Source organism: Fukomys damarensis, unplaced genomic scaffold, assembly GCF_012274545.1.
Source record: "Fukomys damarensis isolate Sample0158 unplaced genomic scaffold, DMR_v1.0_HiC HiC_scaffold_23, whole genome shotgun sequence".
In the NCBI taxonomy this organism is placed as follows: Eukaryota; Metazoa; Chordata; class Mammalia; order Rodentia; family Bathyergidae; genus Fukomys; species Fukomys damarensis.
Genome location: NW_022900935.1, coordinates 5,173,718 through 5,201,262, shown reverse-complemented (window position 1 = coordinate 5,201,262; position 27,545 = coordinate 5,173,718). Strand labels below are relative to the sequence as shown.

Sequence of the window (27,545 nt, the reverse complement as noted above, 5' to 3'; positions counted from 1 at the left end):
AGGAAACAGGAGAAATCCCAAAGAACAGAAGAGAGGGGAAAATTCCCAACAAGTGAAATGCTTTATTTTGCAAAAAACAGAAAAGGAGCGTTTTTCTAACGTGGTCTCCATCCTGCCCAGAGTCCGGGACACGGGTTTGTGTGCACCCGGAAGGCAGCTCGTGGACAGGATCACCAGGGCCTAGTGCAGGTCCTGCCAAATCAGACTGCGCAACTTACCTGTTCCCCTTCCCGCTGACATCCTCGTGAAACTCAGGGTAGGGGGTACCTCTCAGCCTCCTGTGGACAGGGAGGAATAGGGAGCCAGACAGAAGAGCCGCTCACAGCAGTCAGTGGCTTGGGCAGCCTGTGTGGGTTAAGGGCCCGGAGGTCGGTAAGTGACGGCAGGCAGGCAGAGGATGGGTAAAGGCACAGCATCAGGGACCAGAAATGGCTTGGACCGTTCCCAGGTATTCTTGGGCCGCTGTGCCCTACAGGGGGACCCTCCCAGCTCCCCGCGTTCATCTCTCTCATTGTGCCAGTGAGCAATTCTCAGGCACCTACTGCATGCCAGGCACAGTTCTAAGCACTGCCACTCAGCCGTGCACGGGGGAAGCAGACAGGGTCCCGCTCCCACGGCATTCAGGGTCTAGCTGAGAAGAAAGTGCTGAGCCAAAATTTCAGGCCCCCCTCTCCCAAGCAACTCAGCCAGTCACAAGGACTGAAATGCTCTCTGCTCGATGATGGCTCTGAATTTGTATCTGCAGCCCAGACCTCTCCCCTGCTCACCAGATGCGCGTTTTCAACTGCTTTCTTAATATCTACATTTGCATTTCTAGCAAGCATTTTAAACTCAACATCGCTGAGGCAAAATGAGTCCATACCTTCCCCCTCCACAAAACCTGTTTCTGCTGCTCCCCCAGCCTCCAGGCAAAACCCTGGAAATCATCCTAAATTCCTTTCATCGTGCCTGCACATCTACGCACACGCAGCCCAATCCCCCGCCAAGGCCTGCTGGGCCTAAAGTAAAAAGGGAAATACGATCCTCACATTGACCACCCCTTCTAGCTGCCTTCTTCTCCAGCTCCAGGCTGGTCAGAGTCACTGTGATCTTTCCCTGAACATATAGTTCTCCTTGCCTCCCTCAGCTCGTCTCTCCACACAACAATCTAAACCAGACCGTTTCTCTCTCTATTCGCAGCCTTTGATAACAAATCGTGCCCGGCTATTTTCCACCCTAAGAAAATGCACTGCCCCTGTTCCCTGCCCTCTACCCATCAGGCTTCTTGGAAAGCTTCTTTCTCTTGCTCTCTCTCCTCTGCCTCACCTCCCAGCCACCGCAGTCTGGCCTCCCAAACTGCCCTCCAGGTGACTCATGACTGTCCTCTGTCAGAGCGAAATTCACTCCCATCTCCTGGGTCTTCATCCTCCCCTGGCACTGTGGCCATGACACTGCTGACCGTAAACCTCCTACCTGGAGTTTCTGGGCACCAGCTCCTCCTTGGTTGTTCCTCATCTTCTCTGACACCCGTTCTCCATCACATTGGACGCTTCTTCTGTAAATGATGGGGTTCAGAGGCTTTAACACTTAGCCCTCTTTTCTGCCTATTGTAAATACCTTCGTCCACTTTCACTAATGTATCACCATTCACTACCACTGATTATCTGGGAACCCTAATCTGGATCATTAGTCTAGACGAAGCCCCAGGCTTACAACTTTGTCTTGCCCACAATACCGCAAACCAACCCAGCAAACGTGCTGTTACCTCATCACATTATCGGTACCCTCACCCTATTCCAATCCACTTTCCCAGCCTGAAATGTTAGCTTCTTCCTAATTTCCTCTCTTGGTTTCATCTGGGACTTGGCTTTGTTGTCTGGCCAGCCTTCTTGTTAGTGCTTGTATTGCCCCCTCCTGCCCTTGCTCCTACCCTCGGGCAGGTCCGCCCACCTTGCCCCCCGAATCTCCGATTCACCTCCTCCAACCCACCCTCCTGCATCTCAACACAAGAAAGGTTTCTCTAAAGTGCAGAACTGGCCCTGCCACTGTCTTCCTTTGAACCCTTCACTGGTTTGTCAATTATTTATTGCTCCATATATATAAAAAAAAAAAAAAACACTCCCAACACTCAGCAGCTTAGAATCATTATCAGGTATCATTATAACCCATGCCTCTGAAGGTTGGCTGGGGTTGGCTGGCCTTGGCTGGGACCACTCATGATCTGTGGGTGAGCTGGGAGCTTGGTTCTCATCTGGGCCTAACCCCCCCTCCTGGGGCCAAGAGGAATGTGTAAGGTCTCTTGAGACTTAGATTTAGAATTGACACATGGTCACTCTGCATCACTCTACTCTCCAAAGCAAGACATGAGTCTAGACTTGTACTATAAAGAGAGAAAGTATACTATTCCCTCTCCAGCCACCTACCAACAGCCACCAGGTGGGTAGATTTGGGGCCTTCATGCAACTTCCCTCAGGGTCAAGTCTCAATTCCCTGACATGGAGACCCTCCAGGAGCTGACCCAGCCACTCCTGTGGCCTTCCATCACTCTGAACTTCCGTCCCACAGCGACCCAGGTATGCAAGTCATTTCACAGGTCACATTTGCCTCTGCACCTGCTATGCTTAGTTCCCAAAGCCCTCTCCTCCTTCCTTTCCCATTGTTGTTTCCCCGGGAAGCCCTTATATTCTTTGAGATGTGAGTCAGCATCAGACTCTGCTCAGGGGGATCTTCAGTTTTCCCCCCTCTGCAGGTTGGGTCACAGCCTCTGTCTTCTCTGTACCTTGTGATAGCATCCATCTGCCTGCCATGGTGTGCATTTGCTCCCCTAGATACTGAGCACCCCAGGACAGTATATTAATTGCCATTGCTCCTGTACCAAGCTGGCACGCACTTAGTGGCTTAAAACACCAACTCATTCTTTCACAGTTCTGGAGATCAGAGGTCCAAAATTTGTTTCACCAGACTAAAGTCAAGGTGCTGGCAGAGTTTTTCCTTCCATAGTCTCTGAGGAGAGGATCCGTGTCCTTGCCTTTCTCAGTATCTAGGGAGCACCTGCATTCCTTGGCATGTGACCCCCTCCTCCATTGTCAAAGAGCAAGAGCATCAGTTCAGCCTCAGCTTATAGCACCCTCCCCTTCTCCTCCTCTGCTAAAGCTCTTTCTACCTCGACCTCATCAGGAGCCTTATGGTGACCTTGGGCCCACCTTGCCAATCCAGGACAACCTCTCCATCCCAAGATCCTTAGCTCAATAACATCTGTGGAGTCCATTTTGCCATATCAGACTCACAGGTTCCAGGGACCATGGTACAGATAAGGGCACCCAGAGAGACATTATTCGGCCCACCGCAGGCAGGTCCCATGTTTGTCCTGGCTCGGGACCTGACACATGATGGACGCCCACCCATTCGATGAGTGGAACAGTGAATGAGGGAGAGAATTAATGCAGTGCCAGAGTGGCCACCAGAGGTGCTAAAGCCCCCAACAGCCTGGCTGCAAAGTCATCAGTGAAGACTGAGGCTCCTGAAACTCCTCCCCTATATTCATCATAAGAGAATAGTCTCTGTAATAAATAAGAGATCAAGCCAGGCAACTCAGTGCAGGAGCCAGGCTTCCTGGGCTAAAAAGGGAAAATCCTCTTCGCTGGGATCACAGAGATAGAGCTGCGTGCCCACTCCGTAGAAAGTCAGTTCCCCGCATCCTGTGCCTCCTGGCTGCGCAGACTGCACAGTACTGGTTCCATGTGCACATCGCCCCATCCCACTGGTCACACAGGGGAGGGCTGGGGACACTCCTCTGTGCTAATCAAAGCAGCACACCGTCTGCACCCGAGGGATGCCAGTCCACACTCCTCTAAACGGCTTTGAAACGGCCATCCTCAGCCCGGCACTAAGTTCCTGACGGGGGAAGCCACAGGAGCCCCAGTCCTCACATTTTCTGAGCTCTTCCTGGGAGAACTGTTTACTTGTGCAACAAATCCTGATAATGATGGAGAGACACACCCTGTGCCGAGCACCACATTCCCTGGGGCAGTCCCATGAGCTTCCCTCTGGCCACAGGTTGACAACTGCATAGGATTCCTATAGCCATCTCCCTTGCCTGAAGCACTTCCTACCAAATTCTGAACTACGGATTGGGAGGATGCAGAAGAAGAAGGTGGGGAGTGACCACTGGGAAGTCAGGGGAGACAAAACCCAAGAGGGTTTGGGTCTGGTGGTAGGGGAGGAAGCCAAGCTCTTACCACGTCTCTTTCTACTGCACAGTGTGCTTAACATGAGTGATCTCTTGAACCCACTTTACACAGGAGGAAATGGAGCCACCAAGAAATAAAGAAACCTGACAAAGTATACAGCTCCAAGATCTGAATTAACTAATCTTCTAAACTAGTCCTAGAAATCTAGCCATGAAGGAAAGGTGACCAGTGTGTGTGAGGAGGAAAGTACAATGTTCAAGGGCCTTATAGTTGGGGGAAATTGTTTCCTAAGAACACACACATTATGGTATAGAAAGGTGCTCCTTGACTGGGTCATGAAGGTGAAAAATATCAGGAGGCAAAAATACATCTACTGCACCTGACCTGCCATGTATAGTAGCTTAACAGCACAGTAACTGTAGAGTGCTGGCTCTTTTCCCTACGATCAAGAGGCTGACTGAGAGCTGTGCTCACTACTGCTGCCCAGTACTGCAAGAGAGAATCATACTCCCTATTGCTAGCTGGTTCTGGGCTCCTCTCCCACCATGCCCCTGCCCTTCCCAGGCCCAGCCTTCTGCCTTCCGCCTTCTGATACTCTCAGGTACGGCTGTGTCTTCCTAGAAGTGGCTCCCTGGCCCGTCTGGGATGTGGATCTCAGAAAATGGACCCAGGGGAGGGACCCCCCACCGAAGGGTGGGGGAAAGCAAGGAAGCGAGAGGCAGTGTGCGGGCCTCCAAGCATTCCCTCATCCCCTCACACATTCAACAGATATTTGCAGGGCACCTACAACGCGTCAGCTTTGGGGGCAAAAAGCTGTGTCCATCACTCTACCTCTGCTTCTGTGATTCAGTGATCCCAGTGTCTTAAGTGCAGCTCCCTGAGTCTGGGAGTGGGTCTGCTTTCCACACGATTTTCACAACTTAGGTATAAGAGTGGGGGCCCACAGATGTCTCTTCACCGCCCCCACAGCCACTGTCCTACTGTTCAGCTGTTGCCCCTGGCCCCTCAACCTGGGTGCTCTGCCCTCTCCCATGGGCAACTCCACTCAGGGCTCCTGAGTTATGAATGCCAGGATTTCCCTGAAGTGAATGACATCTGCAGGAAGTGTAGTGACCAACAGCACCTAGCACAGTTGTTAGTGTAACATATATTAGTTACACACATCCACTAATACGAAGGCTATTAGCCAATACTCGTATAGAATGTATTCTCTGCCATACACCGATGTAAGCCATTTAACTCACACACCAATTCTTGGAAGTACAAACCATTGGAATAGCCACTTTACATATAATATTCAGAGATATTAAGCAACATTCCCAAAGCTACACACCTCACAAGTGGTGGGATCGAGATATAAACCCAGGTGGTGGTGCTCCAGAGCCTAAACTAGGTCCAGGTTTATTGAGCACTTACTCTGCTGTAACCTCTGCTAGCTTGATCCCATGGACTTCTCACAACAACCCTATGGGCGGCTATTGTCATTATAATTTCTATGTTGCAGATGAGGAAAACAAGGCTCAACATGGTGGTAGGGCTAGTTCAAGGTCCCACAGCTAGCAAAGAATGGCTGAGTCCAGAAGCCAGGACTCCAAGGTGGTAGGGGGTAAGAAAAGGCTAAGGGAAAGTTGGGGAGTCAATCCAGGCAAAGGGACCACTTGAGCATTTTTAGTGGCAACAGACAGACTCATCCACTAGTTCAGGGAAAAGAAGACTTGGTGAAATTACACGTGTGCAAGTGTGGTGTGATTAAAAAAATAAATACTTGGTCTTTGTCCCCGGTTCCTAGCACACAGCCCTTCAAACCTTTGGAATCCCCAAGGTGATAAGACTCCTTTGTCTGCTGATGAGATGACCAGGGGAGCCCTAGATGGGCTCCTGGCCAGAAAGACTCAGATATAATGAGACGGTGGGAACTTGCAGCCCCATACCCCATCCTTCAGGGAGAGGAAGTGGAGATCAATCTCATGACCAATGGCCAATGATGTCATCAGCCATGCCTACCCAACAAAGTCTCCATAAAAACCCCTGAACAGAGGTGTTTGAAATGCTGGGAAAGCCAGGCATGGTGACGCATGCTGTAATCCCAGCACTCGGGAGACTGAGGCAGGAGGATCGCTGTGAGTTTGAGACCAGCCTGGGCTACATAGTGAGTTCCAGGTCAGTCTCAACTACACAGTGAGACCCTGTCTCAAAAAAACAAAAAAAACAAAAAAAAGAAGAAGAAGAGCTGGGGTGCTGGGAGGTGTTGAGAGGTGGATGAACCCAGAGAAGGCAGAAAGTTCTATATCCTCTCCCATACCTTGCTCTGTGCTACTCTTATATTTGGTGGTTGTACTAAGTTGTATTCTTTACAATAAATTTCTTAGCATAAGTGAAATGCCTCTGAGGTCTGTGAGCCAGTCTAGCAAGGTGGCTTGAGGTGCAGGTCAAGGAACTTTCAATTCATAGCCAATCAGTCAGAAGTACAGGGGGTTGGGAACTTAGGACTGGTATCTGAAGCAGGGTGGGGCATAGTCTCGTGAGACTGAGCCCTTTAACTTGTGATAACTGATGTTAACTCCAGGTAGACTGTGTTAAAAGGGAATCAAATTGTTGGACACCCAGTTGGTGTCCAGAAAATTGAAGAATCAGTTTTGGAATTGAAGACATCACATATTTGGTGTGAGAAGAAAGCAGCTCTGACTCATGGCCAACCTACACAAAGGCCACCTTGTGTAACATGCTCACTTCCGGTCAGCTGCAAGTAGGGGTGGTTCACATGGCCCTCTGAACATGCAGCAGGTGAAGGAAGGACAAGCACATCCTCAGAAGGTGACACTCATTCATCTGGTGCTTTAGGGTTGAGGGGAAGCAGTCAGCATAGGGAGAAAGGAGGGGCGTGGGGGATGTTAGGGTTTGGCTAAGGCTCGCGTGTTCAGAGGTGGGACTTCCAGCAGGTGACTGGATCATGGAGGTGCTTTAATCAGTAGTTAATCCTTGATGAATTCATGGCTGAATGTGCTGTTAGGAAATAGAGCCTGGTTGGAGGAAGTAAGTCACCGGGGACATGCCCTGGAAGTTTGTACTCTCTCTCTCTCTCTCTCTCTCTCTCTCTCTCTCTATCACACACACACACATTCTTCGTCATGAGTCGAGCAGTTTCTCTCTGCCACGCCCTTCTGTTCTTCTGCTTTGATGTTTCTGCCTTGGAGCCAGCTGACCATAAACTGAAACCTCTGAAACCATGAGCCAAAATAAATCACTTCTCTTTTCAATTGTATATGTCAGGTACTTGGTCCCAGCAAAGAAAAGCTGCCTAGCACAGGAGACCCAGGCCTGATCCGGGGGAGTCGGCATGGGTCTAGGTCAGTGATGAGAGTTACAAGGGAGGCTGAGCAGAACCAGGCCGTGGGTGCTGAGCGCTGCTGGAGCGTGTCAGAGACACTCAGAGGGAGAGGGGCCCAGACAGACTAGAGTTAGCTGGGGGAAGTGGCAGGCTGCCAACCCTGACTTTGGACAAGAAGGTCAGCAGATAGAGGGGCCAGAACATCCGAGCACAGCGTCCACGGGGCAAAATGTCAGAATGGCAGAATGCAGCTGGCGAGGGGATCAGCCACAGCTGAAATCTATGTTTCTCAATGTCAGTTTCACGGGGTCTTGCTGGGGTGAGTTGTGAGCGAGGCAGACACCAAGAGACTGGAATGACAGGGCGGCGGAGGGCCCACATGTCCAGAGGCAGCGTGGTGGAGAGCTGCGTATTGGAGTGTCAGATGGGAATGTGGCTTTGACGGGCTGTCGGCGGACAGGGTGGCAGCTGGGCTCGCCCTCTATTCCCTGGGACTCGGGCTTGGCAGCACAGAGGTGGGGGTGCTGCGCCCCAGCTAGGGAGAGGTGGCCATGATGCATTGCCCTCCCATCCAGAACAGAGGTTTGGAAAAGGGAGAAGGAGGTATAGTTTTCTAGGGCTGTCATACCACAGTACCAGAGACCAAATGGCTTAAACAACAGAAATCTATTTTCTTACAAATCTGGAGGCTAGAGGATCAGATCAAGGACTCAGCAGGGGTGCTTCCTTCAGAGACCTCCCCTCAGCTCGTAGATGGCAGTCTTTTTTTGGTCTTCTCACGGTTTTCTGTCTGTAAATATCTATCACAGTCTCTAAATACAATCACATACTGAGGGGCTGGGGAGTAGAACATCAGCCTGTGAGGTTGGGGAAGGGCGAACTCGGCCCATTATAGGAGGCAATCGGGGAAATGGGATTAAGGAGCTCTTCCATGTCAGGATTGTGCAGAGAGACAGGTAGCCATGGGGTATCAAAAGCTAAATCCTTCCTGGAGGAGGCAAGATGGTAAACAGAATTTGGTATGGTTGTGGAGATTCCAAGCAGTCCAGGGGTGCATAGGCCCATGGAAAACAGCAAAGCACTAAATGTGGACAAAGGGAAAACGCAGAAAGAAGCAAGCCTCCAGAAAGCTTTGTTCATAGGCTGCCTTCAGAAGAGACCCTAGGAGCTGAATTCAATCTCCCTAAAGTGAGGATAGGATAAAACTAAAAGATAGCTTTTTCTTCCCCCATTTTTGCAAGACTTTGAGGCATAAGCGTGTAGGATCAGGGCATGTGACTGGTTTGGATTCCAATCAGGAATCTGGTGTGGCCTGTGTCACCTTGGACAGTAATGTGACTTCCTCAGCCTCAGTTTCCTCGTCTATTCAGAGGGAATGAGCCAAACAGCAACCTCCCGGGGTCCTCGTGGGATGGCAGGATGACACTGTGGAGACGCAGAGGACAGAACCGGGCTGGTGACCGTGCTCAGTAAGTGTCAGTGATAATGATGAAGCCGCAGGTGTTTGATTTTGTAACTCCCTTCCCAGCTCCAAGCCCCTGTCAGAGGGGCCTGGCCCTCCACTGTATGCTGGAACCCAGGGGTCCACCAGCACCTGCCTGGTGCTCTCCTCACCAGGACTCACATGGCTCTCACCTTCCCCTCATCAGGTCTGGACCATGCTAACTAAAACTGAAACCCAGAACCCTCCTCATCCTGCATCTCAGCCTCATTTTTCTTCATGGAATTTGTCACCTCTAACATACTCTCTTGTTTCACTGAGCATGTGTGGTTATCTCCTCTGCCTTCCAGAATGCTGTCTTCAGGGGCATAGGGATTTTTATATCCCATGTTCCCTGGAACCTAGAAAAATACCTAAATCAAAAGAAGTGCTTAATAAATACTTGTTTGGGGCCTGGGATTTAGCTCAGCAGTTTGGTGGCCTGCCTTGCAAGTGCAAGGACCTGAATTCGATCCCTGGTACCAAAAATAAATAAATAAATAAAAATAAAATAAAATAAATACTTGCTTGAATCAAGCATAGTGGCATGCACCTGTAGTCCTGGCTACTTGGGAGGCTAAGGCAGGAGGGTTGCCTGATCCCAAGAGTTAAAAACCTGCCTGGGCAACATCGTAAGACCCATCTGAAAAATAAATAACTAGAATAAATGCATGTTATATGTGGGTGAGTAGATATGAGGGGCTGATGCTGTGGAGAAGCCCTGCAAGACGCTGCCAGCTGGGAAGTCCTGAATCCCTGGGTCTGCAGGAACTAGGTGGGTGGGGTTCCTATCCTCTCTTTCCCATGGGAAGCTGCGTCCCCTCAATCCTGCCTAGGCTTCCTTGGGTCAGGCCAGCTGCTCTGAGGGTAGGGCAATGACAAGCAGCCACTCAGGTGTAAAGCCTCCAGCCAGAGCAGCTGTATCTGAAAAGCAAATCGCCCTCCCTGTAGTGTGCCTATCTCTGACTCAGGGAGCTGAAACACCTCATTTCACGGCTTCTTGTTACCAAGGGACAGCTCAGGGTGGGAGACGGCCTAGCACATGCCTCCATCCTTGACTTCTGACCCTGAGCTGATACGGTACAACCCTCCCTTGGGGTCATGAAGGGTGACAGACTCCAGGACCCCCACGGATACCAATATCCACGGATGCTCAAGGCCCTTATGGAAAATGGCCTAGTATTTACATATAACCTCTGCACATCCTCCTGTACACTTTAAATCATCTCTAGATTATTTGTGATTCCTAATCCAATGCACATGCTATGTGAATAGTTGTTATGCTGTGTTGTTTAGGGAATGGTGACAAGGAAAAAAAAAGTCTGTACATGTTTAGCACAGAGGAGCAAACTATTTTTTGAGCATTTTTTTCAGTACTAGGAACTGAATCCAGTGCCTTCTCACTAAGCTACATACCTACCCTTTAATTTTTTGTTTGTTGGTTGGTTTTATTTTGGAGACAAGGTCTTACTAAATCACTAAGTTGCCCAGGCTGGATTCAAACTTGCAATCCTCCTGCCTCAGCCTCCCAGAGTGCTGGGATTACAAACCTGAGCCACATGTCCAGTTTTGTTTTGGTTTTTTTTTAAGCATTTTTCAATCTGGGGTTGGTTGAATCTGGATAGAGAGAGCCAACTGTCCTGCCTTCTGCACCCAGGATAGAGGCCACCGGGACTGCTGCCCATGGTGCTGAGCTTCTTCCCTCCACCCCTTCCTCACTAGCGTAATACAGTGAGCCCCACCATCCCAGATGGCCCTCAAAAGACACACTCCAGTTTGCACAAGTCCCTCTGGCAGCCAGGGCTTGGGAGTGGACACAACTCCAGGTGTTCTCTGAGCAGGGCAGGAGGTGCCGGGACACACAAAGGCACGCCTGTGAGACACACAACATGCACACATTCAGGCTGCACAAACGTTCCCATGCACCACCCTGGCCCTCAGAACAGCATGGAAGGGCGGGCCCTGCAGCTGAGAGGTGGCCCGCACGCCAGGTTGCCTTCATAGTCAGCGCCTGGCCCTTGGAGCCCCGGGTTATGTGAATCAAACCCACACACTTGCCATCGACTGAGCACCACCCAGATCTGGCCTGGGGTGTAGACAAGGAATTCAGACACTCACAGGGCAAAGGTGTACCCTGGAAGAGCACCCTATGGAAAACAGAGAACACAGACTCGATCACGATACAAGGAAAACCACAAGACACAGGCCATAGGGTAGCCAGGTAAAATATAGGGCAGTCAGTGTGTTGCTCAGCTTTCTGTTACTGTGCTGAGCTAACTGAGATTGTTAACTAAGAGGAGAAAAGGTATATTTTGGTACACTGTCCTGAAGTTCACTGATCCATTTGAGACAGAGGAGAAGCACCTGCTCCTCCCTTTGCCCTGTGATGGAAGGAGGGGGCATGGTTTGGCCTACAGCTGTCACACACACACACACACACACACACACACACACACACCCCTCACTTCCCTTCACCCCCCTGATGGTCCCTGAGGAGGAACTGGGACAACTCACTTCAGTGTCCTCCCACCTGCTCTCCCGGCTACTCCGACATGAGATGCAGCTCAGCTCCGGGCATGGTGCGATTCTTCTCCCACCACTCCGGAAGCTGCTGCTGCCTCTCTGGAGAAGTGGTGTGGAGACTCTCCCCAGCTGGCAGAGGTCAGGGATGAATTCAGGCATCCTTTACAGCCTCAAGTCCCACCAAGCTGTGATTAACACAGGTAGCCCTCCTGGAGATCCCCTAATTTTAGCCCTACCGCCAATTTTCACAGAGACTTGACAGCAGTCAAACGGCTCACCTTTCTGGATGTTAGCCAAATTTCCATGTCCTGTACACCCAGCAACCACTCCAGGGAGTATCTACCCTGGCTGCTGTGGGCTCTAATTTGAACCAAGCAGAACTGAATTCGGACCAATCAATTGGCTCCGATCAGGATGTTTGAGTTTAGACCAATCAGCAGGCTTGAATTCAGGCCATTCAACAGGCTTAAATTTGAACCAATCACAGACCTGCTGCTGCTTTATTAGCAGCGCTCCTCTACACTTCTCTGATTGGTCTGGTGCGCTGATCGTACCATGCTGCTGCGCAGGCCCCGTCCAAATAAAGCCTTGCTCCAGTGATCCTGTAAATCTATTCATGCTTTATTTCTTGGATGATATGGCCTCAGAAGGTCTTGTAAATCTACTTGGGATTCTTTTCCAAGGAGTGTGAAGAGAGCAGTTGCTTTAAAAAGAGCTATAAACGTGCACCTGTTAGCCCTGAGGAGCTCCAGAGACCAGCAGCCAATGAAGATGGGCAACAGAAACCAGCAATGGCAGTGTCAGCAGACAGTGTGCAGCATTAACTGCTGTCAGCTTGCGGCACCAGGGCCCACATCTGTAACGCCAGGGCTGAGGCCTACTGACACTCAAATCAGGGCCGCGGCCAAGCTATTTTTTGTTGATTCATGATTTCTATCTGAATCAAACAAAAAAACCACCCTCGATTCATTGGCAGCACGGTCGCCACATTACTTCAGGCCTCTGATGGGGCAGCACATCGTGGCAGGAGCACACAGCAGAGCAAACCCACAGCACATCACAAATTGGAGAGCAAAGGAGGAGAAGAGGTTCCTGGGGTCTCACCGTCTCTTCAAGGGCACGCCCCCAGTGACATAAGGACCTCCCACTAGGCCCGCCTCCTGAAGCTTCTACGGCCTTCCAACAGCACCACCTTGGGGTCCAGTCCCTTCAAGTATGGACCATTGAGTGGACACCTATCCACACCACAGCACTCATTTAAATGTGAATTGCAGAAAGATGTTTTACACAGTTATTTGTTGTTTTTCCGAAGTTTTTCTGAAATTGACAGTAAGCTGGGCTCGGGCACAGACACCCAGTTCCTGGCACGCCGCCCCCTTCCCATAGGAGAGGATGCTGAATAGATCTTTGTCAAATGGGCCCTCGGCCCCAACGGAAGATGCCAGTCTGGGCCACCTAAGTGGGGGCAGCAATTCCATTTCCAAGGTAAAACCCTGCCCTGCAACTCTCCTCCCCGGCTTGCGTCTCGGCTCGTGTGCAACAAAATGACGCTGGGCCTGCGTGCACTTCCCATCAGCACAAGATGCTTAGTCAATAAAATAGTTGAGCCAAGTGAACTCAGCGTGCAGCTCCATGAGGAGTCCCCCCCCCAGGGGAAATGTTATCATTTTCCATTCCTGTTTAATGAATCATGGGAATTATAGCAACATTACAAATGGCTTTCTGTGCAGGCTATTACTTTGTTTCTGCAGGGTTCTAATGGTGGGCTGGCTTCACTGAGGGCTTAGCCTGCCCACCCCCACCCCACCCCCGCTAAAGAGAATAATGGTATTATTACAAGTGGTCCTCTTCCCAGCTCTGCCTGGGAGGCCTGGTGGCCCTGGACCTTACGGACTGGGTGTAAAGCAGGAAATCCCAAGTGACGGATTTGGGAATTCCTGGGGAGTCCTTATGGCACCCTTGGGGAACCTCTGAGCCAGGGTTCCCAGGGTGGCAACAGGAAAATCCAGGGGTGTTGGAAGAGGAGGGTACACGAGGGAGGCTAGTGAGCCTTTTTTTCTGAACTGGAGAATTGGGAGAGGAGCTATGAACAAGACAGACTGTGTGTCCAAGAGTGAGGAGTGCTCAAAGATGGAGTGGGGGTAGTAGATATGCCACAGCCATCACCACGGTTGCTCTGAGTCCTGCAGTGGCCCCTGCCATGGTGACACCAGAAGGTGTAAGCCTGGTCCTGTCTGTGGAAGCTTCCAGCCAACGCAGGAGCAGAAGATAGCAGAAGGGAGAGAGGTCACACCCACACTCTCAGAAGCTGGTGAGTCAGGCATAGGTCCTGACACTCCTGTTTGGCAGCAGCAGATCCAGAGGGTCTGGGCTGGAGGAAACAGGATGGACAGGCACTCCTTGGGGACATGCAATCTGTCCAGAGCACATGCTTGCTGCCTACATGATGGGGTGAGCTCTGCTGTGCCTTGTATAAACGCACTGCCTGCTTTCTACAATGTCAATCAAGAGCTGATGTGTGCCATGTAAGGGCTGTCTGATCATCGTGGTGGAGCCGTTTGGAGGTGATCTGCTGGCTTACAATTCCCCTGTTCCCAGATGTGGCTGATTGGCTTAGGCAGGGACACCTGACTCAAAGGAAACCAACCAGATACTGAGCACCATGTAAGATTCAAAAGGGCTGGGGATTTAGCTCAGTGGTTCTGCTGCCTGCCTCACAAGCGCAAGGACCCAAGTTCGATCCTCAGTACCTAAAAAAAAAAAAAAAAAGATTCAAAAGTTTGTTGTAACTTTAGTGCCTAGAATGCTATCTGCCACACAGCAGGGGTTCAATAAATCTGGAATGAATGAATGAGTCTCTGAGGGATTTAGAATCTTTAACTCTGAGCTGGGGATTTAGCTCAGTGGTTCTGCTACCTGCCTTGCAAGTGCAAGTTCCTGAGTTTGATCCCCGGTACCAAAAAATATTTTTTTAAATAAAAGGGGCTAGAATCTCTAACTTGGAAACACAGGGAGCTGTGGAAACTGAGTCATGTTGGCCGGCTGAGCTGGAGAAGGCCCACCATTCCGACCTCCAGCTCCTTGGGACCACCTCAGTCCTGACTCCTGGAAAGGCCTGTGGGTCTCCTCTGAACCTAGACACAGCTGGCCCAACATCATGACTATGGATCCTCTTTTGTGCCTACATCTGTTTCTGTGAGAGCCACAAAACCTTCACTCACTCCGCGAGCCCTCTTGCTCCCTGATGTATCCTGTCCCCACCCCGGGAGCTTCTCCGGGAATCACACCTACTCCTAGCCGTGGGACAGCTGCACTCAGGTCTGCCTCACCGCCCGGCTCTGGTGGGCTGTGGCCCAGAGACGACAGAGATACAGAGACAGGAGGAACGGCACGTGAGGACACAAGTACTCCAGAGCAGGGAGATGTGGGGTGCTGTGCCCCTCTCCTTTAAAGGCCCTCCCCAACCCTAGCCTCAGATGTGGGATCCTGAGAGCCCCTTCTCAGGTCAGAGATGCCTGCTGTGTAAACCCAAGTTCAGCCATCCCTGACACCTCCTCTGCCTCCCACCCTGCACACACAGAGGGGGCGGCCACTGGTGTAGCCAGGGCCCTGAGAAAAGCTGAGCCGTAACCTGAGACAGGAGGAAGGCACACCCGCGCGCCCCCACCGCGGCTGCTCTCCGCCTGGCTCGGTCGACTTCTCCTCCCTCCCTTCCGCCCTCGCCCCGGGTGCCCGGATACTAATTATAATGACCCGGTGAGTTACAAGACGGTGAAATTGCTTCCACCTGAGGTTGTCACGGGCTAGGAAGAAATACCAGAGCTGGAAATTAAACTGTGCCAGCAGGCTTGAAGGGGCGGGAGTCGGGAGGAGGACAGCCTAGGTGGGGAGCGAAACCTGAGCTTATGAAGTGGTGTTTATGGAGTGTCAGGAGGAAGCATCCTTGGAGAGACGCAGGGCAGCCTGAACGCTGCCCACCCACTGCTGTCACCTAACACAATATGCCACAGCAGAAGGTTAGGTGACCGGAACCGGCAGGGGCCCCAAAGCCAGAAAGAACAACAGGCTACTGTTGTGGATTGGAGCGGCCTCAGGAGAGGAAGAAGGGAGAAAGTGCCTGCAGCCCAGCCTCAGGACCCGTAACAGCCAGCCGGTGGGAGGAAGCTTTCTCCAAAACCCGACCCTTCCTGTCTGCCTATACAGCTTTGCTGTGACCTTGTCATTTGCAAGGCTTGCAGGCCCAAGGAGCATGGAGACCCAGGCCTCACCACTGAGGTCAGCACCACCGAAATCGCCTTGCTGGACAACTGCGATGTCACAGACCGTCTGAGTCCCCAAGATCCTCTTCGCAGGCGCCAGCAGCAGGCTGAGGTTGACTCCCTCGAATTCTGCCAAATCTTTAAGCGATAGATCTCTCCACTGCTGTTTCAACTATTTCAGGGCACAGAAAAAGAAAAAAAAGTTTCTAGATTATTAAGTAAGAATAATATTAAAACCACCAGTACCCAACAGCAAGATCACACACACACACACACACACACACACACACACACCCCAAAACAATCTCACTTATGAATTTCACTGCAATAAATCAAAATAAAATAGTAGCACACAGAACCTGGCAGCACATAGAAAGAGTAAATAATATGATCAAGTGAGGCTGAAGAAACACCAGGTGGTTGGTGTCAGGAAAGCCGCTATTCTACCACATTTAAGCATAAATTATCTGCATAAATAAGTGGTCATTCCTAATTTTTGAAACTATCACTGAATAAGAACAACTACTTCTCAACGTGACAAAATACATGCTTCTTGACCTCAAATTAGGAAATATTAAAAACATTCCCTTTAAAGTCAAGAACAAGACTGGAAAGTCCTAAATCTTCCTTATTACCTCATGTCTTTTGTACACACTTGCTATGACAATAAGATAAGCAAAAGCAATTGAAATGAGTTCCATTTGGGATTTTTTTTTTTTACAATGATGCAAAAAGCAATATGTGTTCAGTAAAAACTACGCTTTGGACTTTGAACTTTGATCTTTTCTTGGGCTGGCGATGACTGATATGCCCTCAGGATGCCGGGTGGCAGCAACAAAGTGCAGCTCCCAGACAGTCAGGAAATCACAAGGGTAAATGACCCATACCCTACAGCATACTGTGTGGCTAGGCTGTGACATGTGATCCATCAGGTATATTAAATACATTTTTGACTCACCATATTTTCAGCTTATGATGAGTTACCTGGACATAATTCCATCATAAGCCAAGAAGTAGCTGTATAAAAACTGCCACGGAAAGGTAAAATTATCATTTTCTTTGGAAAATATAAAAATATGCCGTTATACCAAAGAGATAAGCTGAAAAACTATTGCCAACAATAAGGAAATTCAATGACATGGACAGCTACAAAATTAATATGCAAAAATCAATGGCCTTCATATTTTAAAATGACAACCAGTTGGAGCATAACATAGAAAAATAGATGACATTTACAATGGCAGCCAAAAAGATCAGATACCTAGGATTTTGCAAAATATACATAAAGAAAATTCTAAAATCCTGCAAAGAGACCCAAAATATGACTGAAAGATGGAAAGGCATACCACATTCTTGGGTAAGAAGAAGCAAGGTCATGAGGCTACATCAGTTTTCTTCTCGTTAACCTACAACATTTACATATTCCAATAAAAATAGCAACAAAAATTTCTAACAAAATGAGGGTGACTTTGAAGTTCATATGGGAAAATGAATGTGAAAATATATCCAGAAAAATTTTGAAAAGAAGAATCATGAGGTGGGGACTATGCTTATCAGATTTTTTTTTTTTTTTTTTTTTCAAATTTTTTTTTTTTTTTTTTTTTGAGACAAAGACTCACTGTGTAACCCAGATTGGGTTTGAACTCACAGCAATTCTCCTGCCTTAGCCTCCCCAGGGCTGGGATTACAGTCCTATGTACCCAAACCCCCCATCAGATATTTTAAAAATTATAGGGCTTCAATAATTAGAATAATAGAGTAGTGGTTTGTGGGTAGACAAATACATCAAAGGAACAATACAGAAATATTTTTTTAATGTGAGCTTTTAGTCTACCATATAAGTGGCATTCAGAATCATTGAGGAGAAACTAGGGAAACTAGCCCAGTGGCATAATGCTTGCCTAGCATGTGTAAGGCCCTGAGTTCAGTCCCCAGCACCCTACACAAACACAAACAAACAAACAAACAAATCCCAAAGGATCAAAGGAAGACATATAAATGGCCAACAGATATGAAAAAAATTCAACATCACTGATCACCAGGAAAATGTAAATGAAAACCACAATGAGATATTGTCTCACACCTGTTAGAGAAATAGCAAGTGTTAGCAAAAATATGGGGGTAAAGGGAACCTTTGTATACTATTGGTGCAAATGTAAATTCGTTACCACCATTATGAAAACCAGTACGGCAGTTCTTCAAAAGCTTAAAAATAGAACTATCATCATATGATCCAGTACTCCCACTTCTGGCGGGGGCATCCAAAGGAATTGAAATCAAAATCTCAAAAGAGTTAACAATACTGTCATGTTAATTGCAGCATTATTCATAATAGCCAAAACATGAAATCAACTTGAATGTCCACCAGTGGATGAGCGGGTAAAGAAATTATGCTACACATAAACAGCAGATGTGACCATTAATCTCCATCGTCAACTTGATTGCTTGAGAGATTAGTAAAGCATACTTCTGCAGGTGACTGGGAGGGTCGTAGGGGCAGGGTTCGGGGGACTATACCTGGTCCCCGGTTTCCTCCTCTGGTACTCTTCCCTGGAGCTGTGCTTCCCAGCTGCCATGAAAGGAACAGTTTTGTCCACCATGCACTTCTCCCATGATGTCTCTGCCTTGGAGCCGCCCACTGTGGACTGAAACTCATAAAACTGTCTCCTTTGAACTGTAGGTGTCAGGCTGGTTTTTGTTTTGTTTTGTTTTGTTCCCAGCCACAGGAAGCTGACCAGTGGAATGGAACATGTTCAGTCTTTAAAAAGAGGGAGATCTTGTCACTTGTTACAACATAGACGAGCTAGAAGACATCATGCTAAGCAAAATAAGCCCGACACAGAAAGACAGGTCCTCCATTATCTTCCTTATATGTAGAATCTAAAAAAAGTTGAATTCGCAGAAGCAGTTAGTAAGCAGAACAGTAGCTCCAGGGCCCAGGCAAGAGGGAGGTAGCAGGGGAAGGGGAGATTTTGGTTACAGGTTACAAAGGGGTAAGTTCTGAAGATCTACTGTACTGCATGGTGACTATAATTAATAGTGTATAAAAAGTATCAAGAGATTAGTTCCTTTAGCTCAGAGATTCCACCAAGCACAAGGACCTGAGTTCAATCCCCGGTACCAAAAAAAAAAAAGATTAGATCTTAAATGCTCTCACCACAAACAATACAAGTATGTGAAGTGATAGATATGTTATTTAGCTTGATTTAATCATTCCATAATGTATGCAGCTATCAAACATCATGTTATACACCATAAATGGAGTAAAGTACTTATACATGCTACAATGTGGATGGGCCTTGAAAACATGTTAAGTAAGAGAGCCCAGATACAGTGAGTCACAAATTGTATGACTCCAGTTATGTGAAGTCCAGGACAGGCAAATCCACGGAGACAGAAATTAGATTTGTGATGATCTAGAAGTGGGGTGCAGGGGAGGACAGGAGAGCACAATCACTGATGAGTACATGGTTTCTTTGATGGGGCTACTGGAGATGTTCCATAATACGATGGCAATGATAGTTGCTCAACTTTGCAAATTTACCAAAACCCACTGAATTTTAGTCTTAAAGGGGGGAATTTTGTCATATTTGTACTTTATCACCAAGAAAAAATATCTCTGCATGATCCTTAAAATATAGTGTTAATTGAGAAAACAAAGCAAAGGACTTTGTGGATGATATCTTAACATTTTTGAACAGGAGAAATATATTTTATAGAACTGTGCATGTGATGAAATATCTGCCTAGACTCTCTTGAAAGAGGCACAGAAATTAGTGACCTTGCCTTGGAAAGGGAACTAAGAGACTGGGGGTTGTGGTGGGAGGGGAACTTTTCATTGCAGATACCCTTGAACCATGAGAATTTATTGCCCATTCAAATATTAAATTGAATTTAAATTTTAAAAATGAAAGTGACACCTCTAACTGTCTGTGGTGGGGCAGGAGTAGCTGTGAGGAAAATGTGGCTGCCGTTGATGGCTTTAGAAGGATAGAGCCCCAGGGCAGATGGACTTGAGTCCTGCCATCCTCAGGCCTAAGCAGTGATTACAGCAGGGAAGCTCGCAAGATGGGCAGGGCCTCTGACAACACCCAGCTTGATTCCTTCGAGGAAGAGACCCAGGAAGAGAGGGAAGGATTGGGGATAGGGAGGAAGGGCTCCTGTGCTTTGTCCTGGAGCCAAGTCAGCTTCTAGGAGAGGTGGGCAACGGCCTGAATAAGAATGAGGGGGGCAAAGAGGCAGAGAGAAGTTGAACCAGCTGAGTCTCTCCTGTTTATGGTTGTGAAGTGTGTGTGCCTGCCCCGCACTGGGCAGGAATACAGGGATTCTCAGACATGGTCCATGCCTTCCAGGAGCCCCAGGTCCAGGGGCATCTGCCTATAGCTCATCCCCAGAGTTTCTCCTGGCCAGGGAGGTGGTGCTAGGCTCCACCCCCAGCAATGAAGAGGACATTTCTGCGTTCCAACCTGCAACGCACAGCACTGAGAAAGAATTGATTTGAGAGGCGGGGGGGGGGGGGGGGAGCAATGCCCAGGGGCTCAAGGTCCTCTGGTGGAGGCATCCTTTTCTCTTCTAGAGTCACAGACTAGAGGAGCTCACAGAGATCCCTGGGCCACACTGCTGTGGACTCTGTGACTTCTCTGCCGCCATGTGCAGCTCCTTCTGGGAAAAGTACCCTATTCATGGTCAGTCCAGAGATTTGGGGAACCAGGCAAAACCCTCAGAGAAAAGATGTGGAGAAGCCCACAGTGAGGGCTCCAGGGGGCCAGGAGAACATTGTGCATGCATTGGATATCAGTAAACACACTTCTCTCCCATCCTTACCTCTCCAGGTCCCAAATCCCAGATGTGAGCTGGCACTGGCAGAGGAAGAGATGCATCCAAGAGGGAAAGCCCTAGGTCCCAGAAGTTAGTGGCAAACAGAGCTGTTTATTATTTCTAGTCAAATAATTAGCTATTAAATAACTGTGAGTCTAGGGTTGGTTGTTCTGCTCACGTAGGTCAGGCGGAGCTGATGTGACCAGGTTAATGTGTCTTTGGTAGGTGGCTGGGCACTCGGTGGTCTAAGAAGCTTCAGCTGACCTGTCTTGCAGGATGCAAGCACCAAATTGCTCTCATGGCAGTGGCAAGGGTCCAAGAGAACACTTTTCCAGCCTGCTGCTTGCACAAAGTTTTCTTCTATCCCATTGTCCAAAGCAAGTCCATGGCCGAGAGTTGCAAAGTTCCAGAACACCAGTGTACATACAGGCAAGCCAGGAACTGGGGCCATGAAAGCAACCATCTCTCCTAATCTCTCCCAATGCAAAGCAAATGAAAATAGTACCCCAGATCAGGTGAGAAAGTAGTTTCCCCACCTTAGGGGAATATGGGAGCCCATATGTGCCCCAAAATTGCTCTCTACCTGGCTGTCTTTGGAGAGACAGGGGAGGGAGCAGAAGAGAGCGCCACCACCACTATGGGGCCTGTCCCCATACTGAACAGCAGGCAACACGCAGACTGCCCTTTGCTGATTCTGAGGCCCTGCTGCAAAGAATGTGCAGGGTTAAGAGACAGAGAGGCCTGGGTTTGAATTCCACTTGTAGGCCGTGTGAACTTGAGCAAAGCAATCCACTTCTCTGAGCCTCAGTTTCCTTCCTATTGAGTAGGGCTGCTAAGAAAAGCCATTGTACAGGACCTCCAGGAAAGTTCATGGGCTCATATACTTGGTGCCTGCTCTGGTGGCCACCACAGTATCCTTATCTCCATTTTACAGAAGAGAAAACTGAGGTCCTGAGAAGAAAAGAGAGAGAGGCAGAGTAGCATCTGCACCCACATCCCCTAATCCCCAGTGTCGAGACTCTTCCTCTGCTCCAAGGTGGACCCATGTGCGTAGAGAGGAAAGCAGCCTTTGGAAACCCAGACAACAAACCAGTTTCCATTATCCCTGTGCCAATGGGCACTTTGGGGAATATTCATGAGAGCACCTTTCTTTCTTTTTCCTTGCTACACACACATACACACGCGCAAGCGCGCGTGTGTGTTTCCATTTGGTCCAGGCTCAGGAGAAGGCTGCAAGGTATCTGGCTAGAGTGGCTCAAGCAGAAGCCCTGCTACCAGGGCATGCAGAGGGGCCCCTCACAGGCCACAGGGCTCCACAGACTCCCAATTTCATGAAAGGGCCAGGTGGCCTTCAGAGGTTGGGCATGGGGTCATCCATCCTCTTAATGAGTCTCCTCATCTAAGAAGTGACTCCCCAGGAAGTCACTGAGTGGGCCTGTGCAGACAGAATCCAGGACATGCAGATCCCAGGGGCCTGGTCCAGGCAGGCTCTGCTCCAGGGCCAGGACAGCTCCCATGACAGCTCCCACAGGCAGGCAAGCTTTCACTCTCTCACCTTGGGTGAGAACATGGCTTCTCCAGGTTCCGCAAGAGTGGGGAGCCACACATGGGTTTTGCATTTTCCAAAGATGCTTCCAAATACCCTTCTCCTACACCAACTCCAGGAAATGGGCCACATCCCCCAGAGCTACATTGACAAGGTCAAAATCGAAGCTCAGAGACAGGAGCTGAAGACCCAGAGATGCTGATGGATCAAGCAGTCGGCGGTGGCCTCTAGCTCAATGGGATAACCTGACACATTGGTTGATTCTCAGAAGCTGGTTCCACAAGCAAGGGACGGCCAAGAAGATGGTCTTGGAGATTGTGTCAGAAGGGCAGCAGAGGCACCCCCAGTCTGCCTCATTCGAATACAGTCAAAGCAAGAGACAGATCCAAAGGACTGCCAGGTGCACTTAGGAGCAACTTTACTGATCAAGGCAATGATGTATCAGTCAGGATCCCAGCAGGAAAGGGATGTGACACTCAAATTAAACAGAAATTAATGTACGACTTATTCGCTAATTTATTTACTAATTATTTACTAATGTATGGAGGTGTGGGCAGGATGTGGGGATGTCAACAAGGGATTGTGTAGATCTCAGGGCCCGGGGAGCTATTATTAACCAGGTCTAAAAGGCATGAGAAGGGAACCTTCAGAGGCCTCAGTGGAGCTTCATCATCGACCCTCAACCCCACGGCAAGGAAGGGAGGTTGAAACGGTGAGCCTCTTCTCTACCCTGCCCATGCCACCCAGCAGCAGGACAAAGGACCCACTGGAGTGTCCACACTGACCTACCCTCTGTAGACCAAGGCAGCGAGAGGGTGGAGAGAGAGACATGAAAAGGCCTGTGAAAAAAATGTCCAGCCTGCTGGCTGCACATCAGTGTATTCCTAGCCCCCTGCTCTCCAAGCTTTTGGCTTCTTCAAAGGATAGGGCCAGAGATTAAGGCCAGAGACACAGAGCCTGATTCCAGAACACACCAAGCTGGACCCCACTTTTCCCCAGCAACCTGGCCAAGGTGACCTGTGGCAAAGCCAGCTCCTGCCCCGGCACTAGGACCCAGCCTCTTGACACTGGAGTCTTTTTCAAAATCAGAAGGCAGAAAGCTGAACAGCCCTCTCTGATCCTCCTGTCAATCCATATCTGGGCCCAAGACTCATTTTCAAACCAACCAAGCATCAGAAGCCACACATCAGGCTTATCTCTCCTGCCACTCATCTCCAGAAAGCCCTTCCTCCCCTTCCCTATGATTCCCAGACAAATAGAATCCCTCCCCCGGCCCCAAATCCTAATAAATGTCAGAGCTCAAGGAGCAGCCCCCAGCCCTGCAGAGTCCCCAGCATGCTCCGGTGTGCTTGGTGTCAACAGCAGATCCATCCAGGTCTGACTTCCGACCAGAGCCTGAGGAATGCCAAAAACATCGCCCCTCCCCAAGCCCAGGCCTGGGGCCACGGCCCCGCAGGTTACCCCTGCCTCCGCTGTCAAAATTCATCTTTACCTCCATCCACTAAGTGCAAGAGGGGGTGGGGGCTGCATTTTTGCATCTCTGGTTTAACGCTGCTAACTCCGGGATTGCAATCAGCTGAGGTGGGGCTGCTGGGACCCTGGACCCCAGTCCTGAGCTGCCTGTGATGACTGCCCCCTCCTCCCCACCACACTGACTGTTTCGCCCTTGATCTTGGCAGGCGGCATAGGCACAGTGGCTGCGAGCAGATAGTGCCTTTGGAACCCGGCTGGAATCCTCGCTCTGCCCTCAGCCATGTCAGACGCATTCATCCATTTTCATTCATTCAACAAATCAGTCATTGTTTGAGACACTGCTCTTGGCCTGAGCAGACGGTAGGGGAACCCCGTAGGGTAGGGAAGACAAGGTCCCTGCCCTCATGGAGCCTACACTTTAGAGGAAGGGGCAAACAATAAAGTGAAAACAAAACAAAGTGGTAAGATGGAAAAGCCCAGGGTGGGGTGCAGGGAGGGATGAATAGAAATAGATCATCAGGTAGGATTCTCTCAGGAAGTGACAACTGAAATAAGACCTGGCGCAATTACGCAGGTTCTCAGAATCCATTTCCGCATCTAAAAAAGTACAATAATTTTAATCATGTCTGTCTCTCCAGACTGATGAAGACTTAAAGCAGTTCATATATGTCAAAGTTTGGCCCAGGGCCCGGCACATAATAAGTGGTCAATAAATTGCAGCTCCATGCCTACGTAAGGAGAGAGGGGCTTAAGGAGGCCCTGCAGCCCCCCAAAGAGTGGGCTTCCTGGAGGAGGTAGTCCAACTGGGCCAGCTGCAGGCCTGAGGCCAGCCCAGCTCTCTTGTCCCTGCCTCGGCTAAGAGGATCCCAGCAACCTGGACCTCTCAGATTATGACCTAGGAGAGCCCCAGCCTCCTTCTGGGCTCCTACGCTGCTGTCTGTTTTCCATTGAGGCTTGGGGCTCCCAGGAGCCCCCATGTTCCTGCTCTGTCTCACCCACCCAGAACTAGCGGGTCGAATCTAGGATATTGATGACCTACACAAAGTGGTCCCCTTTGGCTGAGGACCAGGTCCCCACTGTGCCTCCACCCCTTCCCCAAACCCAGCCCCAGCTCTGAATCCCACTCCACCCCCACACCACACATCTGAATCCCACCTCCCGCCCCAGGGACGAGGATCCCCTTTCTCCTCCTCCCTCCCTGCTCGCGGCTGCCCCCCACCGCTGAGGCCCGGCTAGAGGGAAGGGTAGGCAGAGGGAGGGAGGCCAGCCCGGGGAGGGGCACAAAGTCCCAAGGGGAAGGCGTGACGCGTTCCCTCCTTCCCCCTCTCCGGCCCTAGGCGCTGTCCTACAAATGCCACCACTTCTGACTGATGGCAGGAAATTGGTCCCGGCTAAGCCCAGCTCAGGCAGACTGATAAATACTCACGGGGAAGGCAACAGAGAGGGAGGGGAGGGCTGTGCAGCAGAGGCTGATGGGAAGAGGAGGGAAGCTGCTCCTCCGGGACGAGCCCCCCCCAGCTCAGGGACCTCCCCTCTGGCCCTGCAGGGGTGGGGTGGGGGGCAGGAACGAGGAGACAGCCAGATCCTACGTCCCTCTTCATAGTGACCGGCCCTTGCTAGAACCTCTCCCCCAGCTGACATCCTGTCCCTCCCCCCAGGCCTAGCCGGCTTCCCTCCCTTCTCCCAGAAGCCTTTGCAGCCCTTCCAGCTGGATGCCAGCCCCACTCCTGGTCACACGGGTACAAGTGTCTTCCCTACAGCATCTCATCGCTGCTCACAATTCCCTGAGAAGGAGGAATTGTTACACCCATTCCACAGGTGAGAAAACGAAGCTGGGAGAGTTCAAGTGACTCACCCAAACCCACACAGTCCGTGAGTAAATGCTGAGACCAGGGTTTGAACCTGGCTCACCTGACTGCGGGGCCTGGGTGCCCCGTAATTTTTGATCAGCACCTTAAGCTTCTGGTAGAAACCCTGAGCATAGACTTCATGACATTACAGGTCGCCGTGCCTCTGTCTGCCTTCTCCGTCAGACTACCAGCTTTCCAGATGGGGGCCCTGTCTCTTATCACCCCCACCCCAGTCCCCCAGAACTCTTGTGTCTGCACACAGTAGGCATCTCCCCTCCACTGTTGGACCAGATGGCCCTTAGGCGACAAAGAAGGCTGGCACAGGGCAGACACGCAAGTGCCCCTGGCCTCTGTCCTCCCCAGCCAGTCTTTCCCGCTCTGTCCCCCAGCTCCTCTCTGCACTGCTACCCATTCCTGCTGGCTTCACTGAGACTCCCCTTACAGTGTTTCCAAAAATCTCATGAGCCTTTGCATTTTAAGCAGACGTTATTGTATCAGATTTCCCGTCTTTCCAGCAGCTCAGCTCTACCCAAGTTGGATGAACTGATCTCAGATAAATCGCATCAGCTATCAGCTTCGCTGAGACTGGGGGTGACATTTCCCCGGTTTGCTCAGGTTTGATGTGAAGGAGACCTTTCTGCTGTAAACCACCGAGGCCAGGTAGACGAATAAACAGTTTCGTAGGAATGGTCCCACTCCACCTATCTGGGACATCCAGTCTGACTTCTAACTCCCTGTGGTTTCTGAAAGGCTGGGAGCCGACAGACAGCAGACAGAGGAGGGCACCAGGGATGCAGCCTCCTCTCTTGGCTTGATGGTAATTGGCAGCATTTCCATGCATTTCCATGCGGGATTATGCCATAAATTTACTCAACTCCGAAAAGGGTTGCTCCCAGCAGGGAATGCAGCAGGAGAGCCGGGAGGGGTGGGAAAGGGTAGCAGTACCCCCAGACTCTAGGCCTAATATCGCTGAACATCCCAGCCCCTTCAGCCCAGAGCTGATCTTCTCCCCAGCCCTACAGGCAGCCCTGGAGCTGGGGGAGCCTCCCTGGGAGAGAGGCTCGAGGATCTGGAGCCAGGATCTCAGGAAAGCAGAGGGTGGAACAGGAGGAGTAGAATAGGAGGGGTGGAGAAATAGTGAGGGGAAGGTGGTGTGTGAGGAGACACCTGACACCCTCTGCAAATCCTCAGGTTGGACCACAGTTTGGCCCTGGCAGTGGAGACCGCTCAGTTGGCTAGGGCAGGCCTTTAGTAGTCTGTCCTTGCCACTGCAGCCATGACCGGAGGGCCCTGGAGAAGGTGGTGTTGAGTTACCCTCTCCCAACGTGCGGCCCCTCCCAGGCACACACTCAGGTACTCACACATCCACCCAAAAGCACAAAGGCGTACACACCCACTCCCGAATATTAGCAAGAACCCATGTTTGATTTGTAATGAGTTTGGGTTTTTTAATGAATATTTTTTGCAAAACTAATTAAGAGGGACTGAAGCCCAGAGAAGAGCTAATGAGCTATGCAAATACCCTGGCATCAACCCCACTGGTGAGGTTCAAGGCTGAGGATAGTGAGCCGGAGGGAAGGGGGATACTCGCGCTGCCCAGGGTTCTCTGCAGCCTCCTCCCCTCAGAGGGTCCACAGCGGGTGGAGGGGCCAGCAAGAGAGGCGGTTGCAGAAAGGGTGGGGCCTTTGGCAGTGACTCTCAAACATCAGCCTCAGGATTACCCAGGGCACCAGCCCCGAGCCTCCTGCCTGATTCCCCAGGTCTGGCTGGGGCCTGAATATGTGCTTTTGTGAAAAAACCCATCCCCATCCGAAATGACCATGGTCTAACTTCTGCCTTGGAAGTGTTGGCCTGCAGACGGCTCTAGAAAGGTGCCACATGGGACATATGCCCACAGGCTTGAATGAACCAAGGGCTGCAGGGACACAGCGGAGACCCTGCCCTTGGTGAGAAAGCCCAGCACATCAAGGAGGATTAAATCCCTCCTGGGATCCCCGTGAGCTAACACCTCACCCTCACCTCCACATCCTGTCCCCACAGCAGCCAAACTCATCCATAGCCATTAGCTTATCTGGCCCTGGGAGGCCCACAGCCCCATG

At 50.3% G+C, this 27,545-nt stretch overlaps 1 long non-coding RNA gene across 2 annotated transcripts; it reads right to left on the bottom strand.

The window, feature by feature from the left end:
- Positions 1-233: 233 nt before the first annotated feature.
- Positions 234-25,244, bottom strand: LOC104863436. Of its 2 annotated transcripts, XR_004518639.1 has the most exons (6): positions 25,023-25,244; positions 20,584-21,528; positions 18,277-18,639; positions 15,769-15,931; positions 1,453-1,534; positions 234-345 (listed from the first exon to the last, which is right to left on the bottom strand). It is a non-coding gene; the product is annotated as an uncharacterized LOC104863436 (long non-coding RNA). The 2 variants fall into 2 exon arrangements; XR_004518640.1 differs by lacking the exons at positions 234-345; positions 1,453-1,534 and adding an exon at positions 12,034-14,250.
- Positions 25,245-27,545: the final 2,301 nt, after the last annotated feature.